At 36.8% G+C, this 25,243-nt stretch overlaps 1 long non-coding RNA gene and 1 pseudogene across 1 annotated transcript; both read right to left on the bottom strand.

The window, feature by feature from the left end:
- Positions 1-1,169: 1,169 nt before the first annotated feature.
- Positions 1,170-14,701, bottom strand: LOC123607245 (annotated as a pseudogene).
- Positions 14,702-22,533: 7,832 nt separating this feature from the next.
- LOC123606371 lies at positions 22,534-25,023 on the bottom strand. The gene is made up of 2 exons (XR_006716254.1): positions 24,492-25,023; positions 22,534-22,700 (listed from the first exon to the last, which is right to left on the bottom strand). It is a non-coding gene; the product is annotated as an uncharacterized LOC123606371 (long non-coding RNA).
- Between the last annotated feature and the right edge of the window lie 220 nt (positions 25,024-25,243).

Here is a 25,243-nt window from a genome sequence, read left to right as displayed (position 1 = left end):
AATCTGCCCCTCTCCAGTGTTCTTAGCAATAGTCATACAGTCTGACCATCTGCTCAAGCAAACAATCATATTTCTGTGTCCCTCAACCTGTGTGTATCATCACCAAGTCCAGCTGCTTTTATCATTTGACTATTTCTCACACTGCTCCATTTATTTTCCCCTCCATTTCCATCATCCTAGTGCCAGCCATCATCCAAACCACAACCAGTATAGTATAAAGTAATTGAAAGTATAGGCTTAGGAAGCAGTTAAGCCTGGCTCAATTCTCTCTCTGCCCGGGCATAGCTGGGGTCCATTAGGATATGTTTTTAATCTTAAGTTTCTCAATCTTATATTGGAAATAATATGAGTAATGTTAGTATTTTTTTACTCCATAGGTTTATAGTTCATTAAATAATTCATATACTATGCTTAACATAATTTTTAGCACATACTACAAGTTTTTAAATGTTAGTGTTTGCTTTCACCAGTTTGGCATACCATATCCATCAGGTTAATAAATGTGTCATAATAATCAGTGCATTCTCTACATCTGTCCTATCCAATATGATACTCACTAGCCATGTGAAGCTATTGAGCACTTGAAATACGGATAGTAGAGACTGAAATGTAAAATACACAATAGGTTTTTTCAATTTTGATATTAAAAATGTCAAATATGTCAATAGTAATTTTTGCATTGATTATGCTTTAAAATGCTAATATTTTTAATGATTGAGTTAAAATGTTATTAACATTATTTTTATTTATTTATTCTAATTTTTTAAAATGACTACTGAAAAATTTTAAAACCCCTATGTGTGGTTCACATTTATGGTTAGCATTATATTTCTATTGAAGAGCACTGATTTAGACTTTCCATTTTCTCTTATTTATATATTCTTTTAGAATGGCCAGCTACATTCTTGAAAGGCTTCAAGTGATTTGAGATTTTGTTTAGAAATGTATTTAAAATATTTGAAATTTATTGGAGAAGAAGATCTAAAAACTCCTGGCCAATGGTACAGCTGTGGAATTTTTATATTTTGCAATTTTGATCTTTTAAAGATTAAATTTTTTTCATTTTTTTGATTTTAAAGAGTAAAGATTTTTTCAAATAAGATATATATATATATATATATATATATTCACTAATATCCATTCAATATACCTTTTAAGTAGTCTTTTTTTTTTCAGTTTTATACCTTTATTTGACAATCAGTGGTTAGTTCTCATCCACATTAACTGTAAATTTTTGAAAGTGGTGACAGGTACATAGGTAACTAAAATATAGAGCTTGTTTGGTGGGTCTTCATCCTCGTTACAATTTCTGGACAACCGCACATAGATACAGTATGGAACATTCCTTATTCCTTGGGCCCAGACAGCTCTGTTGAGCCTGGTGTCAATGCACACATCTGAAGATCCCACCTTCATGGCAAATTCCCAGATCTCTTTGAGTGTCTAAGGGCATGCTTCTTGAAATCCACTCCATGGATATGCTTATGATGTTGATGGTGTATTCTCTGGTCACTACCCCCTTGATGGCAGAACAGCCCTTCTTCTGACCACCCTTCTTTGTGGGAGCTACCCTTCTTTTCAGGAGACATTCTGCCAGGCCAAGGAAGAGCACAAGGTATTGTGGGGGAGGGAAAACAGCATCTCAAGCACACTAAGTAGTCTTTTTTAAATAAATCAATTCCTTCTGGCTTTAAGATAAAAATCCTTCTTAAAAACTCTCAATATTAGAAATGCCTACGCCTCCCTGAATACACGGTAATTGTGAGAAAGAAGTAGTATGTGTTACGCTAGAAGAATTTTGGGGAAAAGTCTGGATTGAGTTAGTTGAAAATTTTTGTAGAGCAGACAGAGACATTAGGCAATTATTGCTCTTTTAGCCTTAAATATTTAATGTAAAGGAAACTGTTTCATGTTGTTTGTTCTAGCATACAATGCTGCAATGAATTTTCTTGTAAGTACATCCTTTTTATTTAAAAAAGGAAATTTGAAAGGATTAATTTTATTTAAAAAATTGGAACAAATTTGACAAAAAGCATTTTTCATTTCTGGGATAATGGTCACATGGATATGTATTATTTCTTCAGTCTTTAACTATATTTTAATATTAATTGTAATAATTTGTTTATAAATTATCTTGGGCATTCCATGAAAGTATTCATATCATGGCACATTTACCTTTTCTTTCTATTCTCTATATCTCATATTATTTTTCTAGTTTTAATGTCTTCTGCAGGATCTCAGGTCTGTGTGAACTACAGTAGTGAGAGCAGGCGTCCTTGTCTTGATACCCACCTGAAAGGAAACAAAACTAAAATGTCTCTATTAAATGTGATGATTTCTTTAGATATATTATAAGTAGCCTTTTTTGTTGTGTTTTTTTTAAGTTGTCTTTCTTTCCTCGTTTGCTAAGAATTTTTATCTTAACTGTGTAGAAAATCATATTGAGTGCTTTTTCACCCCAAATTGAAAGATTAATTTTTTGATCATTTAATTTGGTGCTTATTAATTGTGTTAATAACTGTCCAAGCTGAACAGTCCTTGCATTTATTTATTTTTATTTATTTTTTTTAATTTTTTTAAAAATTTTTTTTTAACATTTATTTATTTTTGAGACACAGAGAGACAGAGAATGAACAGGGGAGGGGCAGAGAGAGAGGGAGACACAGAATCTGAAACAGGCTCCAGGCTCTGAGCTGTCAGCACAGAGCCCGACGCGGGGCTCGAACTCACGGACCGTGAGATCATGACCTGAGCCGAAGTCGGACGCTTAACCAACCAAGCCACCCAGGCGCCCCTTTAATTTTTTTTTAACGTATATTTTATTTTTGAGACAGAGAGAGACAGAGCATGAATGGGGGAGGGTCAGAAAGAGGGAGACACAGAATCTGAAACAGGCTCCAGGCTCTGAGCGGTCAGCACAGAGCCCGACGCGGGGCTCGAACTCACGGACCGCGAGATCATGACCTGAGCCGAAGTCAGCCGCTTAACCGACTGAGCCACCCAGGGGCCCCTTGCATTTATTTAATTGATATCACTAGAAGTTTGTTTCTTGGTGTTTTCACATAGCCTTATTTTTAATTGTCTCTTTTATCATAACTTTATCGTTATTTTTGTGCTCCTCTCTTTTTCTTTTTTTATTTATTAAAAAAATTTTTTAATGTTTATTTATTCTTGAGGAAAAGAGAGACAGAGTGTTAATGGGGGAGGGACAGAGAGAGAGAGGGAGACACAGAATCTGAAGCAGGTTCCAGGCTCTGAGTTGTCAGCACAAAGCCCTTTGCGGGGTTTAAACTCACAAGCCATGAGATCATGACCTGAACAAAAGTCTGACCTTTAACCAACTGAGCTACCCAGGCATCCCTTTCCTCTCTTTTACTTTTGTTTTTGAATTTAGTTTGCTGGGTTTTTTTCCTAGCTTATTCGGATTTTAGTTCATTTGTTTTCCATCTTTCTTATATTCTGGTAATATTCACAATTTGGTACATTTTCCTCTACATTTCAGCAGCAAACAGATTTCAACCCAGTGCTTTCATTTCCATTATAATGTAAGAATTTCAAATAGCATATAATCTCTGCTTTAAACCAAAGGGTAAATGGTAATATGTTAGTTTTTAGAGATAAGAATTTTTCCTAAATATTCTAGTTTGATTTCTAATTGTATTGCATTGTAGTTATAGAATATAGATGCTATGTTGCTAATTATTTGAAATTTTTTTAAACCTCTTTTGAGGCCAAGTTTATCATCATCATTGGTAAATATTTCATATGTGCTTGAAAATATGTATTCTATTTTCATTTGTCATGATGTTCTAGACATATCTATTACACCTAACAGTAATGCCATTGAATTCATCTCTACCTTTATAGTTTTCCATGTGTGTTCATTAACTATGTCTTTCCATATAAGATATGTTATTCCTTTTCTACTTAGAGACTGTACTCTCAGCTTGATATTGATGATTACAATCTTCCCAGCTTACTTTTTTTCATACATATTTCATATCTCTTTTTGATGATAATTTTTATTTTCACCTTTGCTCTTTTTCTCATATTAAAATTTTTACTTGGTATTTATTTATTTATTTATTTATTCATTCATTCATTCATTCATTCATTCATTCATTTATTTATTTGAGACAGGGAGAGAGAGAGAGAGAGAGAGAGACAGACAGAGCATGAGTTGGGGGAGGTGTAGAGAGAGAGGGAGACACAGAATTCAAAGCAGGCTCCAGGCTCTGAGCTTCAGCACAGAGCCTGACGCGGGCTCGAACTCATGAACCATGAGATTATGACCTGAGCCGAAGTCTGACACCCAACCAACGAAGCAACCCAGGAGCCCCTACTTGATGTTTTTTAGATATATCTTTTCCATGATTCATTATCAATTTTTCTGCCTATTGTGCTTAGGTGTTTTTTCTAATTGAGTATCTCTTAGACAACATTGCTAATTCTTATTTTTAGTGCAATCTGAGAGTCATTGTCTTTTCACTGTTGTTTTACCTATTTTGATTAATAAGTTTTACCATAAATTAATTTGTTACTATTGTATTAGAAGATATTTTCTACCTACTGCAATTAATGTTACCGTATGTCTCCCATTTCCCTGATTTTAATTAGGTGTGTCTCATGAACTAACAATATGCATTATATTTTTATCATTTTGATGGTCATTAATTCATTACGATTCTTTTAACAAATATGTTTTATCATAAATTGTGCCCTAGGCAATGCACTAAGCAGGGGGAATAAAACAGATTAATATTTTGGTTTTTTTCTCCTTATCAATGTCTATAACTTTATGAACAATTATGTTTCCCCCTGAATAGGAAAGAAAAATGTCAACACAATTCCCTCTCCCATCTTCCTCACTTCCCCTAACAAGTTTGGGTTTAGATTTTTGTGCTTATATAAATGAAAAAAGCATTACTTCTTTTTTCAGATATCAATAAATTCTACTTATTTTTTACATGTTCTTCCCTTTTATACCAATTTTTTGCTATGAGATCTATTCCTTCCTTTCGAAAGTTAAACCTCTAAGAATTTTCAGAATTATTTTATTTTTTAATTTTTTATTTGATTTTTTTCATTTTAGAGAGAGAAAAAGAGAATGCGTGAGTGGGAGAGAGGGGCAGAGGAAAAGAGAGACAGAGACAATCCCAATTAGGCTCCATGCTCAATAAGGAGGACAACATGGGGTTTAATCCCACAACCCTGGGTTAACCTGAGCTGGAATCAAGAGTCAGCCACTCAAGCAACTGAGCCACCCAGAAGCCCCAAGAATTCTTATGAAGATATTCTTCATGTTGCTATACTCACTCTCTGACATCTTCATTTTTCTCTAACATTGAAATGATAGCTTAATTGAATATAATATCAGATTCAAATCCTTTCCCTTGTAAACTTTCTTGTATTCAGTATTGTTGTCAAGACTAAAGGTACTGGATTTTAATTTCTCTCTGAAAGACAAGTTTTAGTTTCCTTTTGAAAATTTTCAGCAGTTTCCTTTGTTTTTAATAATCCTAAAAGTCACTGTAATATATCCAAATGAGAGTTTTTTCTCCACTTAGCTCTCCTACTCAGTTCTTTGTGTACCCCTTTAAAAGGAAGTCTCACAGTTAGCTTTTTTTCTTTTTTTTAAATGTTTTATTTATTTTTGAGACAGAGAGAGACAGAGCATGAGCATAGGAGGGTCAGAGAGAGACGGAGACACAGAATCCAAAGCAGGCTCCAGGCTCCGAGCTGTCAGCACAGAGCCCGATGCGGTGCCCAAACTCAAAAACCGGGGTATCATGACCTGAGTGGAAGTCGGACACCCAAAGGACTGAGCCACTCAGGTGCCCCCAGTTTTCATTAATTACACAAATTATCAGTATGTTTTTCTTCAAATATTTTCTCTATATGTGTATTTTCTCTCTCCTTCTAGATGGGTATTGCTTTTTCTATTATTAGTCTCCATTTCTTTTGACTTTTTTCCATTCATTCCATCTCCTTATTCCCTGCTAATGCTTTTTGAAAGAGTTCTTCAATCTTATCTGTCAGCTCAGTAAATCATCCTTCACATATATTCAACAAGTTCTCTTCACTGGAAAATAAGTAACTAGAAAATGAAATGGAAAATAGATGCCATTTGTGATAACAATGAAAACTATCAATTGCCTAGGAAATAATCTAGCAAAGATTGCCTGAGAGGTTTATAGATATTTAAGAAAAATTCTATTAAAGGACATCAAAGTAGATCTGAATAGAGAGATATAATATACTCATGAATACAATGAATAAAACTTTAGAGATTTTAATTGTCATCAAATAAATCTATAAATCCATCACTATTCAATTCAACACCACAGCTAAGTTTGGGGAGAAACTTGACAAATTTATTCCAAAATTTATACAGAAAGGTAACTTTCTGTGAGTTGCTAAAGCAGTTTTCAAAAAGTATAAGATAGGGGCGCCTGGGTGGCTCAGTCGGTTAAGTGTCCGACTTCAGCTCAGGTCACGATCTCGCGGTCCGTGAGTTCGAGCCCCGCATCAGGCTCTGGGCTGATGGCTCAGAGCCTGGAGCCTGCTTCCGATTCTGTGTCTCCCTCTCTCTCTGCCCCTCCCCCATTCATGCTCTGTCTCTCTCTGTCTCAAAAATAAACATTAAAAAAAATTCGAAAAAAGTATAAGATAGAAAACTCATACTATTAGATAGTAAGACAGATTCCAGCACCAAATGATAAAATTATCAGTGTGGTACTAGTGCAGGGACAGACTGATTGAAGAATACAAAAACAAGGATTTAAACAGATCACAGATTATGTGATATAGGATAGATTATATAACCTTGAAGAAATGATGGATACTTTTGTAAATGAAGCTAGAGATTTAATTTGCAATTTAGAGAAAAATAAAATTGGACTTCTAGCACATACCATTACAAAAACAAATAAACAAATAAATCAATAAATAAAATAACCCCAAATGAATGAAAGACCTCCATATGAAAGTGAAACAATCAAGCTAACCACAGAATATGTTTACCAAACCAAGATATAAAAGCTCAAATCTCAAGAGAAAAGCCAACATAATTTGATGAATATGAGAATTGGGCAACATAAGTAAGAATTTCTATAAATCAATGTCACTCACAGGTTGTATCACTGGGAAGAAAACCATAAGAAAGACATTACTGAGCAAATTTATATGGACTGCTCTTGAGGTCAACCCTGTGAAAGGGAGAGAAGGGAAGAAAGCAAGATTGGGTTAGAGGGAAATATAGTGCCATGTTGCAGTTATCAGAGAAAGCTTTTTCTCTAACACTGGAGAGAGGCTGAGCCCAAACATGCCTACACTGACCAGTCCCTGGATGCTGGTCATCCCTGCATTCACCAGTTTCTAGGAAGGGAGTGTAAATTTGGGTGAGACAGTTTTCTCTACCAAGGCAGTTCCTAATTAGGAATGATTATTATGGGCTGTCTACCAGTATCACTTTTCATCAGAGGGAAAATAAGCGCTCCGGTTCTGAACAAGGATCTGAGTTGTATGTCACAGATTCCATTTCAGTCACAAGATTGAGATTAAAGTGGTAGCAGGGATTACATACAATGAATAAATAATAAAACTTAGTACATAGCAGATCTAATGACTTCCATAGAACCTAGCAAAAAAAAAAAAAAGGAAAAAATAACAGAAGTAAAAATTTAATTTTTTTAAATTTTTTACGTTTATTTATTTATTTTTGAGAGACAGAGACAGAGCACAAGCGGGGGATGGGCAGAGAGAGAAGGAGACACAGAATCCAAAGCAGGCTCCAGGCTCCAAGCTGTCAGCACAGAGCCCGAGGCGGGGCTTGAACTCACAAACCAGGAGCTCACGACCTGAGCCAAAGTCAGATGCTCAACCGACTGAGCCACCGAAGGCGCCCCCAGAAGTAAAAAATTAAATGATTAATAACTATATTAAGTTACCCTAATCTCATTAATAATGAGAAAAATGAAGAGATAAATATTAAGCATGTTGACCAGAGCATTCTTTGTTCTTGTAAAGAATTAAAGTAATTTAGCTATTGCATGCTAATGAAATTAGCTGATAACATGTAGTGCATATATGATAATAGAATGATGTACATTAAGTAAAAGAAACAAACCAGTTAGTTGTACATAGAAAGAAACTAGATTTTACTATATATAATGTTGACTGTGAAAAGTAAGAAACAAAATGTTAACACTTATACCATCTTATAAATTTAACAAAACATGTAATACAACTGTATTTTTGTGTTTGAGGATAGCATATCTAAAGCAATACATGCAAAGTGTTTTGGAAAGTCGTGATGGATTAACCAGTATCAGATTTACTGTTATCCTTAAATAACTATAAATACTTATTAACATATATAAAGCAACTGTCTGCAGGCCTTGGGCAGAACCAATCCAAGCCTACAGTTTTCAAGAGAAGAAAAGCATATGAAAAAAATAAGTACTGTATTTTCCCCTGTTTTTTGCCTGAAGGTATTTTTCAATCCCGGCAAAGAGAGTACAGACAGTGGAAGTCTAACTGGGCAGAGGAAACACAAATTTGACCTGGCTGTCATTGAAGGGGGGCAGGATATTAGAGAGGAAGAAATCGCAGGGGAAAAAGCCCCCCAAATCTGCATATTTTTTCATGTTCTTGGCCAATTTCTAAATTACGCATGCACAGAGTGAGACTGTGAGAAACAGTATGTATTGTTTTCTATATGGATTTTTATAATAATAATTGATTTTTAGTTGTACTTTATTGTGATTAGAGAAGATGATCTTAATTAGAGCACCTTTTCTTTCTTCCCCAAAAAAGAAAGCAGAAGGCTAATCAATCGGAGTCTATTAAGATGGTTTCCAGATTCAAGCACCATAACTATTTAAGGTAAGAGGGTTAGTGAAACTAGCGAAAGTACTACTGCTGCAACTAGTTCCAAAGCCATAATTGATAGAGATCTATCACTTTTCTCCTCCACCACTCATTTTACCTTTGTTTCACAGTTGGCTATCTCTGAGTGGCTTGCTTGGCAGGGGAGCTCAAAACTTTACTCCTTAAGTGTAATCCCTTCATTTTATTTTCTTTATGTTACAGCCATCTTACAATATAGACCCCCAATGACCCACATTTCCCACTATTTAGGCCCTGGTGTGGTGCCCACATGCATTACATTATGACTGCTCCTGCGTGACCAATAGAATATGGCAGAAGTGATAATGTATGACTCCCAAGGCTGGGTCATAAAAGGTGTTGCCTCTTTTGCTTTGATCTCTTGAAACACTTACTCTTGGAGCTCTGAGTCACCGTATAAGCCATCCAACATCTAGAGAGATGACATTCAGAGGCTTTGAATCACATAAGAACCCAAAAGAACACAGGGAGAGATGCATGGGTAGTCCCCAACTGTTCTAATCCCTATATATTAAAGTCATCCCAATTGAGACCCCAGAAAATTCATATGGCAGAGATAAGATGTCCCTACTGATCTCTGCCCATATAAATTCATAAACAAAATAACATCTTGTTTTGGTTTTAAGACACTAAATTTTACACAGAAATAGATATCAAAACATTTTTTCTAACCACAGTTACTGCAGTTATCGATTTACAATTATTGTGGGCATAAGCTCATAAATTCAGTGGGTTGTAGACAACATCCTCTGTACCATCTTTAAGTAGCAACTGTAGCCTGTCATGGTAAATAGGGTTGATTACCACTACTAATATGTTAACACCCTTTTACTTGCTTACTGGTCCACTAACATAAGGACTGACATCAATCCTCTTCAGTTTAGCATTAGCGTATCTCACCAGTCCATCTTTGCATCAGCTTAGATTCCTTTCTTCTGTGTTAGTTGATTGCTGGGAATACACCTCAAGGCCAAAGACTTAAACTGAGATAGAAGTTACTGTGCATGGATGTATGGGCCACCTGTTTGTGTGATTTACTAGTACATTCTGGGTATGCTCAGGCTGAAATCCAAATGCTGTTTCTACACCTGCCCAACTGTATGAAATGATGGATCTGAGAATATCCAGCTCTGGAAAGGAAAGGGAACTCCAGGGATATAGTCATTTAGCATCCCATGGTCAGGTTATCAGTTTCTAGTAAGGTCCAATATCACAGAGGAATTTTTGTTAAAATTGAGACTATTTCTCTTAAAGAAAAGGCATGATCTACCGCTAAATCCCAGAAACTTATCAGAGAATTTGTGCAGCAAACTTTCTCTTCACAGATATATCTACATCTGTCAAATCTGCTGAGTCATAAGACCCATGTGGCTATGCACCTCAGGGTGGATCTTCTGCAGAATCCTCTCTTCTGCTTTTCCTCATCCAAAATGGATAGCTTTCAAGTCACAAGATACATGGGTCAGGGCAGTATTTTCTTTCTCTTTTTTCTTTTTTTTTCAGAGTGGTATTTTCAACTTCAGTGTATGCTACCTCCAAAATTAGAAGAGACCGATCAAACGCTGTACCTCTATTGAAGGACTGTCAGGTGCAACATGAAAATTTGCCCTTGGTCTTAGAAGGAATATTATGGCATGTCACAGACCACTGGGCGTCCAAAACTGTTGCAGTCCCTTTAGTCTTCATGAGGCTTCTCTCCATCCTCTTGATATAACATGTCTTACTAGCATATCTGGTGTACTTTCGACTTCCTACTCACCATGTCATCAGTGTACTAGTCTAGTGTTATGTTCTATGGCTTGTCAAGATGATCAAGATACCTGAATTCTCCACCATGACAGAGAACAGGACAGTTAGCCTATCCCTGGGCTAGGGAGTAAACGTGAACTGTTTTTACCATGAGAATAAAGACCAAAGTTGATCCTTCTTGGTGAAAGGAATTGGAAAAAAAATTATCTGCAAGATCAGTAGCCCTACAACATGTGCCAAAGTTTGTGTTAATTTATTGCCAATCAACCAGGTGGTAGCTCCAATAGCAGCCACTATGGCAGGTGGTAAAATGTAGCAGCTGTGATTGGGGCTGTCACTTGGATAAATTTATAATAATATATACATCTGCCAAGATCCATTTCATTTTTTGCAGGATACATATAGTTGAATTAAACAGAAATATTATTTGAAGCATCCTCCTACGTCCTCTGTCTTTGATAGTGGTATTGATCTCAGCAATTCTTCCCATAATATAGTATTAATTATGATTTATAATTTTCCTCCAGCTAGAAGTGTGATTTCTGGGGTTTCTACTTGGCTCTTGATGATGTAGTGGCTCTTATTCCACAGACCATAACACCAGATGCTAAATATTTCTCTCTCAATAATGTACACATGAACCAAGGAAATAATAACAGGTTAGGACCACAGATACTTGGATACACTGTGAAATGAACTTGAGCCAAACTCCACCTGGCCTCCATAAGGTCCCATTTAGCCAGAGAACCATGGTGGCATTTCAGATCCCATGGCATCACTGTCAGCTCAGACCTTATACCTAACATACCTGGAAATGTCTGGATTTTCCAATTCCTCAGTGTCAGTTACCCAGGGAATGATTGCAGGTCCCTTTGGAGAATAACCCAGGACATATTTACTGTATAAATTCCATGTGGCACTGCAGGCTTCTTCCACAAGGGAACCATGTGATTTGATCAATGAGTTCTGATTTTGAGAACTGACTTAGGTCGGGAAATTGAGTGAGAAGCCACATTTTCCCATTTCAGCAGCTGATGAACAATCTTCCCCATCATCTTTTTTTTTCTCTTCCTTTCTCATACGTATCTGCCTGTCTAGTTTGTTTCTAAGAACTCCATGACCTATTAGCTATTACCACAGATCCCTGAAGGTCAAGGCAACTGGATGGCAAACTGGCAATTATATCTACTATGCCTCTGATGATTTAGTGCTATGCCTTGGCCTCATAGCCATTGACATTAAAGAGCCCACTTTGATAGCGACAACCTCCACTGTCATCAGAGCCTGCAGAGTGCAGCTACCACCAACCAAGCTTCTTAAACATGTTGGTGCCAACTCAGAAGTGCATTCCTATGGGATGTCTTCTTGCCTCACCCAGGAATCTTAATCATGTCATGGGTACTCAAGTCTTACATAGTATATCTATTCTAATATTCTCAACTCCTTGATTGTTTTGACCCCTTCTGCAATATCATAAGACATTTCCAGGTTTTTCATCATATTTCCTAGTTTTAGTATCAGGGTAAGGTGGGCCTCAGAATGAATTTGGAAACTTTCCTTCCTTCTGCTATTTTTTTTTGAATAGTTAAAGAAGAATAGGTATTAACTCTTCTTTACATGTTTGGTAGAATATACCTTTGAAGCTATCTGGTCTTGGACTTTTATTTGGGGGGAGTTTTTTGACAGATTCAATTTCATTACTGGTAATCAGTTCACATTTTCTATTTTTTGTTGATTCTGTTTTGAAAGGATACATGTTTCTAGGAATTTATCCTTTTCTTCTAGGTTGTCCAATTTGTTGGTATATAATTTTTCATAATAATCTCTTACAATTCTTTGTATTTCTGTTGTGTTGATTGCCATTTCTCCTCTTGCATTTCTGAGTTCGTTTAGAGTCCTCCTTTTTTTCTGAGTTTAACTAAGTCTTTATCAATTTTTTTTTTCCATGAACCAAGTCCTGGTTATATTGATTTGTTCTACTTTTTTAACATTTCTATTTAGTTTATTTCTTTTCTAATCCTTATTATTTATTTCTTCTACTGGTTTTAGGTTTTGTTTTTCTTCTTTTTCTAGCTACTCTGGATGAAAGGTTAGAATACTTGAGATTTTTCTTGCTTCTTTTTTTTAAAAAAATTTTTTTTTCAACGTTTATTCATTTTTGGGACAGAGAGAGACAGAGCATGAACAGGGGAGGGGCAGAGAGAGAGGGAGACACAGAATCGGAAGCAGGCTCCAGGCTCTGAGCCATCAGCCCAGAGCCTGATGCGGGGCTCAAACTCAGGGACCGCGAGATCGTAACCTGGCTGAAGTCGGACGCCTAACCGACTGCGCCACCCAGGCGCCCCGAGATTTTTCTTGCTTCTTGAGGTAGGCTTGCATTGCAGTAAATTTCCTTCTTGGAACTGCTTTTGCTGCATTCCAAAGATTTTGGACTGTTGTGTTTTCATTTTCATTTGTTTCTATGTATATTTTGCTTTCTTCTTTGATTTCTTCACTGACCCATTCATTGGTTAGTAGCATACTATTTAACCTCCATGTATTTATATTTTTCCATATTTTTTCTTATGGTTGATTTCTAGCTTAATAGCATTGTGATTGGAAAAGATGCATGATATGACTTTGATCTTTTTCACCTTGTTGAGATTTGTTTTGTGGCCTGATATGGGATGTGTTCTGGAGAATATTTCACATGCACTTGAGAAGAATGTGTATTCTGCTGTTTTAGGTTGGAATGTTCTAAGTATATCTGTTACATCCATGTGGTCCAATGTGTCATTCAAAGCCAATGTTTCCTTGTTGATTTTCTATGTGGATGATCTATCCATTGATGTAGTGGGCTGTCAAAGTCCCCTACTATTATTGTATTATTGTTGATTATTTCCTTTACGTTTGGTATTAGCTGCCATATGTATTTGAGTGCTTTCATATTGGGTGCATAAATATTTACAATTTTATATCTTCTTGTTGAATTATCTTTATGATTACATAGTGTGCTTCTTTGTCTCGTTACAGTCTTTGTTTTAAAGTCTATTTTGTCTGATATAAATATTGCTACCCCAGCTTTCTTTTCACTTCCATTTGTATGATAAATGATTTTCCATCCCTTCACTTTCAATCTGCTTGTGACTTTAGGTCTGCAATGAGTCTCTTGTAGGCAGCAAGCATATAGTTGGGTCTTGCTTTTTATCCATTCTGTCACCCAGTGTCTTTTGATGGGAACATTTAGTCCATTTACATTCAAAGTAATTATGGTAGGTATGTACTTACTGCTATTTTGTTACTTGTTTTATGGTTGTTTTTGTAGTTTTTCTCTGTTTCTTCTCTTGCTTTCTTTCATGGTTTAATGGCTTTCTTTAGTGATAAATTTAGATTCCTTTCTCTTTTTTACATATCTAATAGCAGTTTTTGATTTGTAGTTACCATTAGGTTTCTATGCATCTTATGCATATAGCAGTCTATATTAAGTTGGTGGTTGCTTAAGTTTGAACCCATCCTTTACACATCCTCCTTTCCATTTTTTCAGTGTATAGTTTCATACTTTACATCCTTTTATTTTGCTAATGCCTTCACTGATTTTTACAGATATACTTAACTTTACTGCTTTATGCTTCCCACCTTTCTTACTCTTTCTTATAGTCTTTCATTTTCACTCATGAGTCGCTTTTAACATTTCTTATATAGTCAGTTTTGCGGTTGGTCACGAATTCCTTTAACTTTTGTTTGCGGAAGCTCTTTATTCTTCATTCTATTGTGAATGATGGCCATGATGGATAAAGTACTCTTGGTTGTAGGATTTTTCCCTTCAGCAGTTTGAATATATAATGCCTCTTCCTTGTGGCCTGAAAAGTTTCCGCTGAAAATTCAGCTGATACCTTATGGAGTTTGCCTTGTATGTAACTGTTTTGTTTTCTCTCACTGTTTTTAAAATTCTCTCTTTATCACTGTTTTTTGCCTTTTTAATTACTACGTACCTTGTTGTGGACCTTTTTGGGTTTGGGGCTTTCTGTGCCTCCTGGATCTGGATTTCTGTTTCATTCCCCATGACTTGGGGATTTTCAGCTATTATTTCTTCAAACAAATTTTCTGCTCCCTTTTCCCTCTCTTTTCTTCCTGGTATCTCTATAATGTGAATGTTATTATGTTTGATGGTGTCGCTGAGTTCCCTGTCTATTTTCATTTTTCATTATTTTTCTCTCTCTTGTTCAGCTTGATTACTTTCCATTACTGTGTCCTCCAGGTGGCTGATCCATTTTTCTGCTTCCTCTAGTCTGCTATTAATTCCATCTAGTGTATTTTTAATTTCACTTATAGTTTTTTTTATTTCTTTTTTTTTTATGTTTTCTATCTCTTGGTTGAGGGTCTTACTGAGGTCCTCCACTCTTTTCTCAAGTCCAGTAAGTATTTTTATGACCATTACTTTAAATTCTTTAACAGCCATATTTCTTATCTCTATTTCATTTGGCTCTCTTGCGGTGATTTTGTCCTCTTCTTTCATCTGCGATATATTACTTTGTCTCCTCATTTTGTCTAACTCTCTGTGTCTGTATCTATGTGTTAAGAAAGTCAGCTATATCTCCTGCTCTTGAAAGTAGTGGCCTTATGAAGAGGAGGATCTTGTAGTGTCCTGTAGTGCAGTATCTTCTATTCACCAGAACCTGGTGCTTCAGGGGTGTCTCCCATTGTGTTGCACATACCCCACTGTTATGGCTGAGCTGCTTTTGCCTTCAGTCTAGTCATCTGCAATGACTCTCTGCCTGTTGTAGGCAAGGTTTGGTCTCTGTATTGTTAGTGGGCCAGCCTGGAGCTGCCTTGGGCTTGAGTCAGACCAGGCATTGGCCAGAGAGGCAACAGCATTGGACTGCAGGGTATTTTCCCTGTATTATTCCCTAAGAAGCTATTGTTGGTCGGTGGGGCCTGCAGTCAGACAATATGTCTGCCCCAAGCCCATTGCTGGAGCTGCCGTTGGACTGATATGTGTGGTTATTTTCCCTTCTACCCAGGGCAAGAGTCACTTTTGGAGCCGGCTGGCTCCTGTCAGGGCTGTTTGTACACTGCCAGGCTTGTGACACCACTTTGGATAAACTCCTGCCAAGGGCAAATTGGAGGTGGCAAGTTTGCAGGGGAACAGGGAGTGGGACACATGGTTCCAGCAAGGTCCATGCTGGTCTGTTGTGGGAGCTGACCTGCAGCCACTTGGGAAAATTCCTGCTGAAACCTGCCTGGTTGGAGGGTTCGAATGCACAGAAGAGCGCAGGGGTGTGGAATACTGTTAGCAAGCTAAATGGAGAGTTGGTAATGTGCTGGTTCCTGCAGGTATCTATGTATCTGGCTGGGGGTGGGGGGAAGAAAATGCTCCCCCAGTTCTTTTGTTCTTGGAGAAGTCTTCCAAAGATTCTTGCCCCTCCAGCACATGCTCGGAGACTAGTAAATGCATCTCCTTCCCATATACCCCAGGTGATTTTTCAAACTGCTATTTCTATGCTGTATATCAGTGGAGCTGTTTCTTGTGTGGTCTCTTTAAAGGCAGGGACTCCATCCTTCAAGTTCTCCTAGAGCTGACTAAAGCTCTAGGTGTTAAACCCCACTGATTGTTAGGCTCCTCTGGTTTTCAAAGCCAAATGTTATGGGGATTCATCCTCCCAATTTGGGCCCCCCTTGCTTGGGGGTGCTGTGGTGGCGGTCTGGTCCTCTCCCCTGTCTGTGCCTACCACATCCCTGCCTCCTGTGGACAGTTCTGTAGGTCTATTTGTCTCCCAAGCAAGTCTCTCCCCCTCCTATCCTCTTTGATGTGGCCTCTTCCCTACATTTAGCTGTGGAGAGTGTTCTGCCAAACAATGATGCTTGGGTTGTTTTCTGTTATTTACATCAACATGTGTTATCTAACTGTATCCATGGAATGAGTTTAGCTTAGGATCCTCCTACTCTGCCATCTTCCACCAATGTCCAATTTATATACTTTAAGAAAGGTCTTGGTTAGATGGGGCAACTGGATGGCTCAGTCAGTTGAGCATCTGATTTCAGCTCAGGTCATGATCTCATGGTTTATGGGTTTGAGCCCCACATCAGGTTCTGTGCTGACAGCTCAGAGCCTGGAGACTGTTTCAGCTTCTGTGTCTCCCTCTCTTTCTGCCCCTCCCCTGCGCATACTCTGTCTCTCAAAAATGAATAAGCATTAAAAAAAAGGGTCTATATTATATATTTTTAGCTTCAAATTTAACAAATTTAACCACCCTCCTATATAAAACAAGAAATTTACTGTGCTTTTTATAACATCCCTACACTTAAAGTAATTTAATATGGATATATTATGGGTAAGAGGTATAGATTATCATTTTAGAATTACATATCTTTTTTTTCAAGTGACATTACACTTGTGCCAAATTATGTTAACATGTGTACATAAATTTATTAGATTCATTCATATCAAGGCTCACTATAAGAACATTTATTCAGAAATTTCCATTTTTTACTTCTCAATTTTAATTCTTGATCCCCTGAATTATGTGTTAAACTTTTGAGAGTTTCTACATCAGTGCTGTAATTTATAAACACTTGTGTATCAGAAAATGAATATTTCAGTTGTCACTTGTTCCCAAGCCTATCACTTTGCAAAAAAGGAAAAAAAAACAAAAACAAAAAAAAACCCCCAAAATCCATTATCTCTTGTGTTTGATGTTGCATACATTTAATTTTAAAGCCAGCCTGGAATTTGCTTTAGGTTTCTTATATTTTTTCTGGTCCCTAAGAAACTTACCTATTTTGGGGCCTGGATTTTAATAAGGTAATTTTTTAACCTTAATAGGTCACTAAGTTTATCAGGATATCTGAATTAAATATTTTGAGTTAGATTATTTGTTTCAGTTCTAGAGATTTTAAAAGTAATTTATTTTGTTTCCTATAAGTAAAACCATTTTCAAGAAATATTTTAAAGTTAACTCCTTTCTTCTCTTGTACTGAAGAATTTCTTTCATAAGTCAGTCTGTTTGCATTTGTGATAGTAGTAGTAGTAGTATCAGGGTTATTTGCTTGTATATGTTTCTATATGTCCATCCTTGAAAAAGGAATGCTCAATCCTTTTAATGAGTCTGGTTTAGTCTATTAAAGGGGGGCATGGATTCCTGTAGATGTCTCTAATTGACTGCTAGTAGAAGACCCCTTCTCTCATAGAAGTGGAAGGTAAATTAATGTATGTAGTTTCTAGAACAATTTCTAGCTTTTAGCAGGGTTGACTATAGTGACGGGATCTTACGCTATTGTCTGGTTCACTGTCTTCTAGGATGAGAATTTATTTTGGATTATTCTGCCTGTCATTACTTTTTTTTTTTTCCTCATCAATATATGAAAATTTTATGCTTTCCAAGAATTGCTCACAAGCACTGTCTTTGCCTACAGTGTAGTTTCTATGACCACTTTTCCCCCAACTTCTCTTTTCCCTCAGCTTTATTGAGGTATAATTGACAAAAGTTGTATATATTAAGGTATACAACTTGCTGTTTTGATATACATATATAAAATAATCACCAAAATCAAGCTAACATATTTTTCATCACCACAGTTACCATTTCAAAAAAATTTTTTTTTGAATGTGTAGCGAGACACTTATGATTAACTTCTTAGCAAATTTCACTCATGTTCAATTCCAGGTCGGGGAGGTCTTTTTTATTCTTCCCTGCCTACCAAACTCCCCAAGACATTGCCATCCACAGTCCTTCTTTATTCATACTGCTTTAATGGGAACTGAATTTTCTGAGGGTTTGAGGGCTACAGGTACTTAGAGTGTAGTAAAATCTAAGGCAGTAATGTTTCTAGGTATCACTGAAAGTAAAGTCTATTTCAGTAAATGAACAGCAGTTTACATTTATAGTTGGCAAAATTCCCTGCCTCTCTGTACTAAGGATGTATAGTGGCTGTGAACCTCAACCTTGCTCAGCCATCCTCCTCTTAGGTACTATTCACACTTGAAGGGAAAAGTATATGATGTCTTCAAGTGGTTTCTCGGTCTAGGCAGTGTCCATCCAGTTACTGGAAAACCTTTCCCAGACCGCGAGTAAGGGTTGTTTTTATCTTTTTCAAAATGTTTTGCCTTAGTAACTTTTTATCTTCTGTCACGTTAATGGAAAGTTGAGAAAAGTCATTTTAGGTATAAAGTGGTATTTAAGATTTAAGACATTTTTATTCTTAGTGAAATAGCATCTGCATCAATAGTGATTTGGGGGTGCCTCAGTCGGTAAAGCATCCAACTCTTGATTTTGGCTCATGTCATGATCTCAAGGTTCTTGCAACATCAAGCTCTGTGTTGGGCTCTGCGCGGATTCTGCAGAGCCTGCTTGCGATTCTGCCCCACCCCTGCTCATGCGTACACTTACATGCACACTTTCTCTCTCAAAAATAAACATACAGGGGCGCCTGGGTGGCTCAGTCGGTTAAGCGGCCGACTTCGGCTCAGGTCATGATCTCGCTGTCTGTGAGTTCGAGCCCCATGTCGGGCTCTGTGCTGACAGCTCAGAGCCTGGAGCCTGTTTCAGATTCTGTGTCTCCCTCTCTCTCTGACCCTCCCCCGTTCATGCTCACTCTCTGTCTCAAAAATAAATAAACGTTAAAAAAAATAAAAAATAAATAAAAATAAACATACAAAAATATCTTTAAAAAATGATTTTGAACAAGGAAATGTAATTAGAATGCTTAATATACTAATCAGTGAAATGGTTATATTACTCCCCTACCATCTTCAAGATCTCTGAATATTCATTTTTTTTTTTAATTTTTTTTTCAACGTTTATTTATTTTTGGGACAGAGAAAGACAGAGCATGAACGGGGGAGGGGCAGAGAGAGAGGGAGACACAGAATCGGAAACAGGCTCCAGGCTCTGAGCCATCAGCCCAGAGCCCGACGCGGGGCTCGAACTCACAGACCGCGAGATCGTGACCTGGCTGAAGTCGGACGCTTAACCGACTGCGCCACCCAGACGCCCCTGAATATTCATTTTTGATAGCATGGGTTATAAGAAATATATATTTGGTGTTCATCTGTGGTTCCTTTCTCACAGCTCTCAAAACCCATGGAACTTCCTGAGCAATAGGAACATCTTTTATTATAATGTCTCTTGTCCTCATTTCCTGAAGTGGATTCGGAGCCACAGAGATGAAATGGGTGTATTGTTATTCATAACAACCTCCTTTCTACAACTGGGATTATGAGGTAACTTTTGGAAAGCAACTGGAAAGGGGGGCTTGTTGCCAGGGGAACCAAGATGAATAAAGGGTGCAAAAGTTCAGTCTTACCCCCACCCCCTCGTCCTCCATCCCCACCCTGGCTGACTTCTAGGGAGGGGAGGGAGAGGACTGGAGGTTGAAAAAATTGTCAAAGGCTAATGATTTCATCAGTGATGCCTATATAATGAAGCTTTCATAAAATCCCAAAAGGACAATATTCAGAGTGCTTTTGGGTATGTCATCATGCAGAGATGCAGGGACAGTGGTACATCAGAGAGGAAATGGAAGCTGTAAGTCCTTTCCCCATCTATCTTTTTCATCTTGCTATTCCCGAGTTATATCATTTTATAAAAAACTAGTAATCTGGTAAGTACACTATTTTCCTGAGTCCTCTAAGCTCCTCTAGCAAATCATTTGAACCTGAGGAGGGAGTCACTGGAACATTATTTACAGTTGGCTGGTCGGAGCAAAGGTGACAATACAGACTTGAGATTATCATTTGAAGGAGGGCTGGGCAGTCTTGTGAAACTGAACCTTTAAACTGTGGAACCTCATGCTATATTTGGGTAAACAGTGTCAGAACAGAGTTGAGTTGTAGAATACCTAGTTGGTGTCCAATAATTGCTTATTCAAGTGGACAACCCCTCCTCCCTACCTCATAGGAATTGGATGCAGAATTCTTTATAATTGTTCTCAATACTCAGCGTGGTTAACTGACAAGAGAAGTCTCAGAGTCAGATAAAAAGACATGGCTTGGCTCTATCAATAAATGTTTCTTTGATACACTATTTTACCATCAGACAAAGTAAATGGAAGGAAGTTCATAGCAATAAACACCTACATTAAGAAACAAGAAAGGGGCCCCTGGGTGGCTCGGTTGGTTAAGCTTCTAACTCTCGATTTCAGTCCACATCATGATCTCTTGTTTCTCATGAGAGCAAGCCCCATGTCGGGTTCTGCACCCTGAGAGCAGAGTCTGCTTGTGATTCTCTCTCTCTCTCTGGGCCTCCCCACCACTCACACATGCACACATATGCTCTCTCTCAAACTAAATAAACTTAAAAAAAAAAAGAAACAAGAACAATCTCAAACTTTATACCTAAAGGAACTAGGAAAAGAAGAACAAACTAAGGTCAGAGTCAGAAGGAAGGAAATAAAAAAGATCAAAGCAGAACTAAATGAAATAGGCACTAAACAAACAATAGAAAAGATCAATGAAACTAAAAGGTGTTTTTTTCCCTAAATAAACAAAATAGATAAAACTTCAGCTAGCTTCACCAAGAAAAAAAAGTGAACTCAAATAACTAAAATCAAAAATGAAAGAGATGTTATAATAGATACTACAGAAATACAAAGGATCAAATAGAATACTATTAAAAGCCAACAACCTGAACAACATATAAGATATAGATAAATTTGCAGAAATATACAGCCTACCAAGACTGAATAATGAAGAAATAAGTCTGAACAGACTAATTTTTAAGGAGACTGAATCAGTAGTCAAAAACCTCCCAACAAACAAAAACCCATACCAGATGGCTTCACTGGTGAATTCTACCAAAGATATAAAGAATTAATACCAATCTTTCTTAAACTCTTCCAAAAAAATCAAAGAGGTGGGAACATTTCCAAACTCATTTCAGGAGCCAGCATTACCCAGATACCAAAATTGGACAGACACCGCACAAAAAATTATAGACTAATATCACTGATGTATACAGACACAAAAATTCTCAATGAAATATTAGCAAACTGAATTCAACAATACATTAAAAGGATCATATGCCACACTGAGTGTGATTCATGCCAGGGATGCCAAGATGGTCAACATCTATAAATCAGTGTTATACACCACATCAGTAAAAATGAAGGGCTACAATCACATGAGTATCTAGATACAGAAAAAGTCCTTGAAAAAATTCAGCATCCATTAATGATAAAAACCCTCAAGAAAGTGGGAATATAGATAAAATAAATGGGTCAAAACACACACACACACACACACACACACACTCCAAACCTCCAGTGATGACTGAAGATAAATAAATCATTAAATAATTTTTTAAAAATGTTTACTTATTTTGAGAGAGAGAGAGACCCGATCTTACAAGAACCATGAGATCATGACCTGAGCCAAAACCAAGAGTTGGATGTTTAACTAACTGAGCCACCCAGGCATCACCATTAAATCATTTTTAACGGAATATATAAGGATCTATTCCTTAACGAAGTGGATATTGAATGGAGACATTTAAATAACGAGTTAAAGAGGGGGGACCCAGGTGGCTCAGTTGGTTAAGCATCCAACTGTTGATTTCAGCTCAGGTCATGATCTTACAGTTCTTGTGCGATTGAGCCCCATGTCAGGCTTTGTGCTATGAGCACAGAGACTGCTTGGGATTCTCTCTCTGCCCGCCCCCCCCCCCCAACACATATGCCTATTCTCTCTCAAAATAAAGGAAACTTAAAAAATGAATTAGAGATAACTAGTACTGAAAAATCATGATGGATTAAAAAACTAATTTTTCTGAGATTTCATTGTGTTAGGTATCTGCTAGTATCTCAAATTAACCCTTTAAAATGAATACTTTTGCCAATAAATGGGCATTGTATGAATTGTGATATGTTTACATGTATGAAACAGAAATCCATCTCTGTGGCTTAACTTTGTAGTAGCATTTTATTTTCCTCACATAACAAGAAGTCTAAAGGAAGGGACTCTAGGCCCCTTCTACAACTTTGTTCCATTATCCTCACAGAGATTTTATCCTCATGCCTGTCTAGTCATAGAGGCAAGACGGCTTCTCCCTCTTCGGATGTGCTGTAGGCTGGAAAAAAAGAAAGGGACACAAAGAATGCATTAGAAAAACAGAAATAATCCCAGAAGTCTCCAGCAGAAATATACTTGTATCTCATTGCCTACATTCTTGTTACATTGCTACCTTTGGCTGCAACAGTGTCTGAGAAGGTGAATATTTTATCTGGGAACACTGCCAACCTGAACAAAAAGGGGTTCTGTCAGTAAGGGAGAAGTGGAGAATAGCTCTTAGGTAGGAAATTAGGACTGTCAAAGAGGTCACTGAATTCAGAATGCCATATAATCACAACTAGTATTTTTAGGCAGCCTCAATTTTCAGAGTAATACTAAATGTTAGTAACTTCATTTTTGCTATTTTTTAGGGTTTTATTTTTTTCATGAATAGCCATGGTTATTAATGAAATAGTATAAATGCACATTTTATAAACTTTATTACCTACATCATACAAGAAAGAATGAGGTCATTATAGATCATTAATAGCTTTTTATACTAGAATACTCTTTTTTTAATACACCTCATTAAATGGTGGTTTTAGGGTCCGTGTCATAACCAATACTAATCTCCTTTGGATAACATGTAAATTCTAAATCATAGAACTTAAATCCAAATTCTAAAGGTTTTCTAAGTTAATTACCAACATCAGTTTCAAATAACATTTCTTTAATGCCTACACACTGAATAGAGAACACTATGTCCTAAATTCTATAAACTAAGTGTGGAACATTTATTCAAGAAACCCTTTTGTGTTTTATAGATCTTTTCTAGCTGTAAGATCTAAAATTCAGTATTGGTTAGTTTTTAAGGTATTAAAATTTTTACCTCTTAAAAAACATTTTTTTCCACACTTACAAAAAATACTTAGTGTATTCTATCTCCCACTAAAATGTAAATCTTAGTTTCTCTGGATTTCTCAAAACCAGTCTTTAATAGTGCTAATCAGGTTGGACAGATTTTTCAATAACATTTAGGTGGCAGGGGGAGAAGAAAAAACAAAGATATTGCTCTAATGTTCTGTCTAAATGGTACTCAGAAGTGAACATAGTACATTTTTTCTGAATGCAAATCAAATACTAATTTATATTTAATGTAACATGATATTAGAGATTTACATCTAATTTCAAATCCTCTGTGAATTCAATTAGAATTAAGTCTATCTCCTCTTACACATCTTATTGAATACATTTTTTTTCAAATCTAATTCTGATCCTATAATTTGAGATGACTTATACTTTATAAATATTCACACACAAATATGATAGGGTGTCATATCTCATGTGCTCATGGAGTTTAGGTAAAATATGATCTTCTCCAATTATAAAGAAAAATATAGAATCTTGCATATAAAAATCTGACCCTTATTTGCTTACAGCTAAGGAATTTAGAAACAAAGAATATACAGAAATGCAATTAAGAGATTAATCAAGTAAGAATTTTTAAACAAGAAAACTCTGCAAAAGGCAATATCCTCCCTACGATACATGCACATATAAAGTGTGTATTTTTGGATATATGATATATGGATATATAAATCTATGATGATTTTCTGAAGGAAAAGAATTGCCAAATGAAATCATTAAGTAACTTTTTCTCTCATAATGTCTGTTAAAGTGTGCTATAGGGTAATTCTTCTTTTTCCCCCTGGATAAAATCTTGGTTGGCGTCCCACAGCTGTTCTTAAATAATAAAAATCCCCCTGGTACTTCAGTTACTTAAACGACTTCAATTCTGAAAGTGATAGGTACATTCAGAGTAATAACAAAAACTACAAGCTTCATTTAAAATTAAAGCTTCTGCACTCACCTAATCAGCTATGCAACAGAAGGCAGGCCTGCAGGGTACAGTATGGCTTGGACAGATATTCCCCTACTTTTCAAACTTGACTTTCTTCCTCCCTGAAATTGCTAACTTGTACTGTTTCTGATCACGCCAGGCTTCAAGATGGTGGATGGAGGAGAGATGAAGGCATAGGCTGGTACTTTTGTAAGCTGCCATCATTGCTCTCTGGTTTGACAGGTGTCAAAGCTGACTCTTGTGTTTTTCTGTTGCAGGGTGTTTCAGTTCTTTGCAGGGTTTTCAGATCATTACTTCTCTCTCCATTCATTGGTAAGCATCCTCTCCCCTGCACTTCATTGTGATTTGGTTCTCAGTTCATCTCTTCATGGACTCTCTGATGGGATCCTACTGCTTATTAGGCAGCCCTTTTGGATAAAGTTCATTTAAGATGACCCCAGGCACCCTTATGTTTACTGCAGCATTATTTACAATAGCCAAGATATGGATGCAACCCAAGTTGCAGAGAAAGACAAATACCACATGATTTCACTCATATGTGGAATTTAAGAAACAAAATAAATGAACAAAGAAAAAGAGACAAACAAAAAACCAGACTCTTAAATACAAAGGACAAACTGGTAGTTACCAGAAGGGAGGTGGGTAGGGGAAGAGTGAAACAGATAAGGGGGATTAAGAGTATGTTTATCATGATGAGCGCTGAGTAATGTACAGAATTGTTGAATCGTTATATTGTGCACCTGACACTAATAACACTGTAT

The sequence above is a fragment of the Leopardus geoffroyi genome, chromosome A2 (assembly GCF_018350155.1).
Source record: "Leopardus geoffroyi isolate Oge1 chromosome A2, O.geoffroyi_Oge1_pat1.0, whole genome shotgun sequence".
Taxonomy (NCBI): domain Eukaryota; kingdom Metazoa; phylum Chordata; class Mammalia; order Carnivora; family Felidae; genus Leopardus; species Leopardus geoffroyi.
The sequence above is the reverse complement of the archived record's forward strand: the minus strand, read 5'-3'. Positions and strand labels throughout refer to the sequence as shown.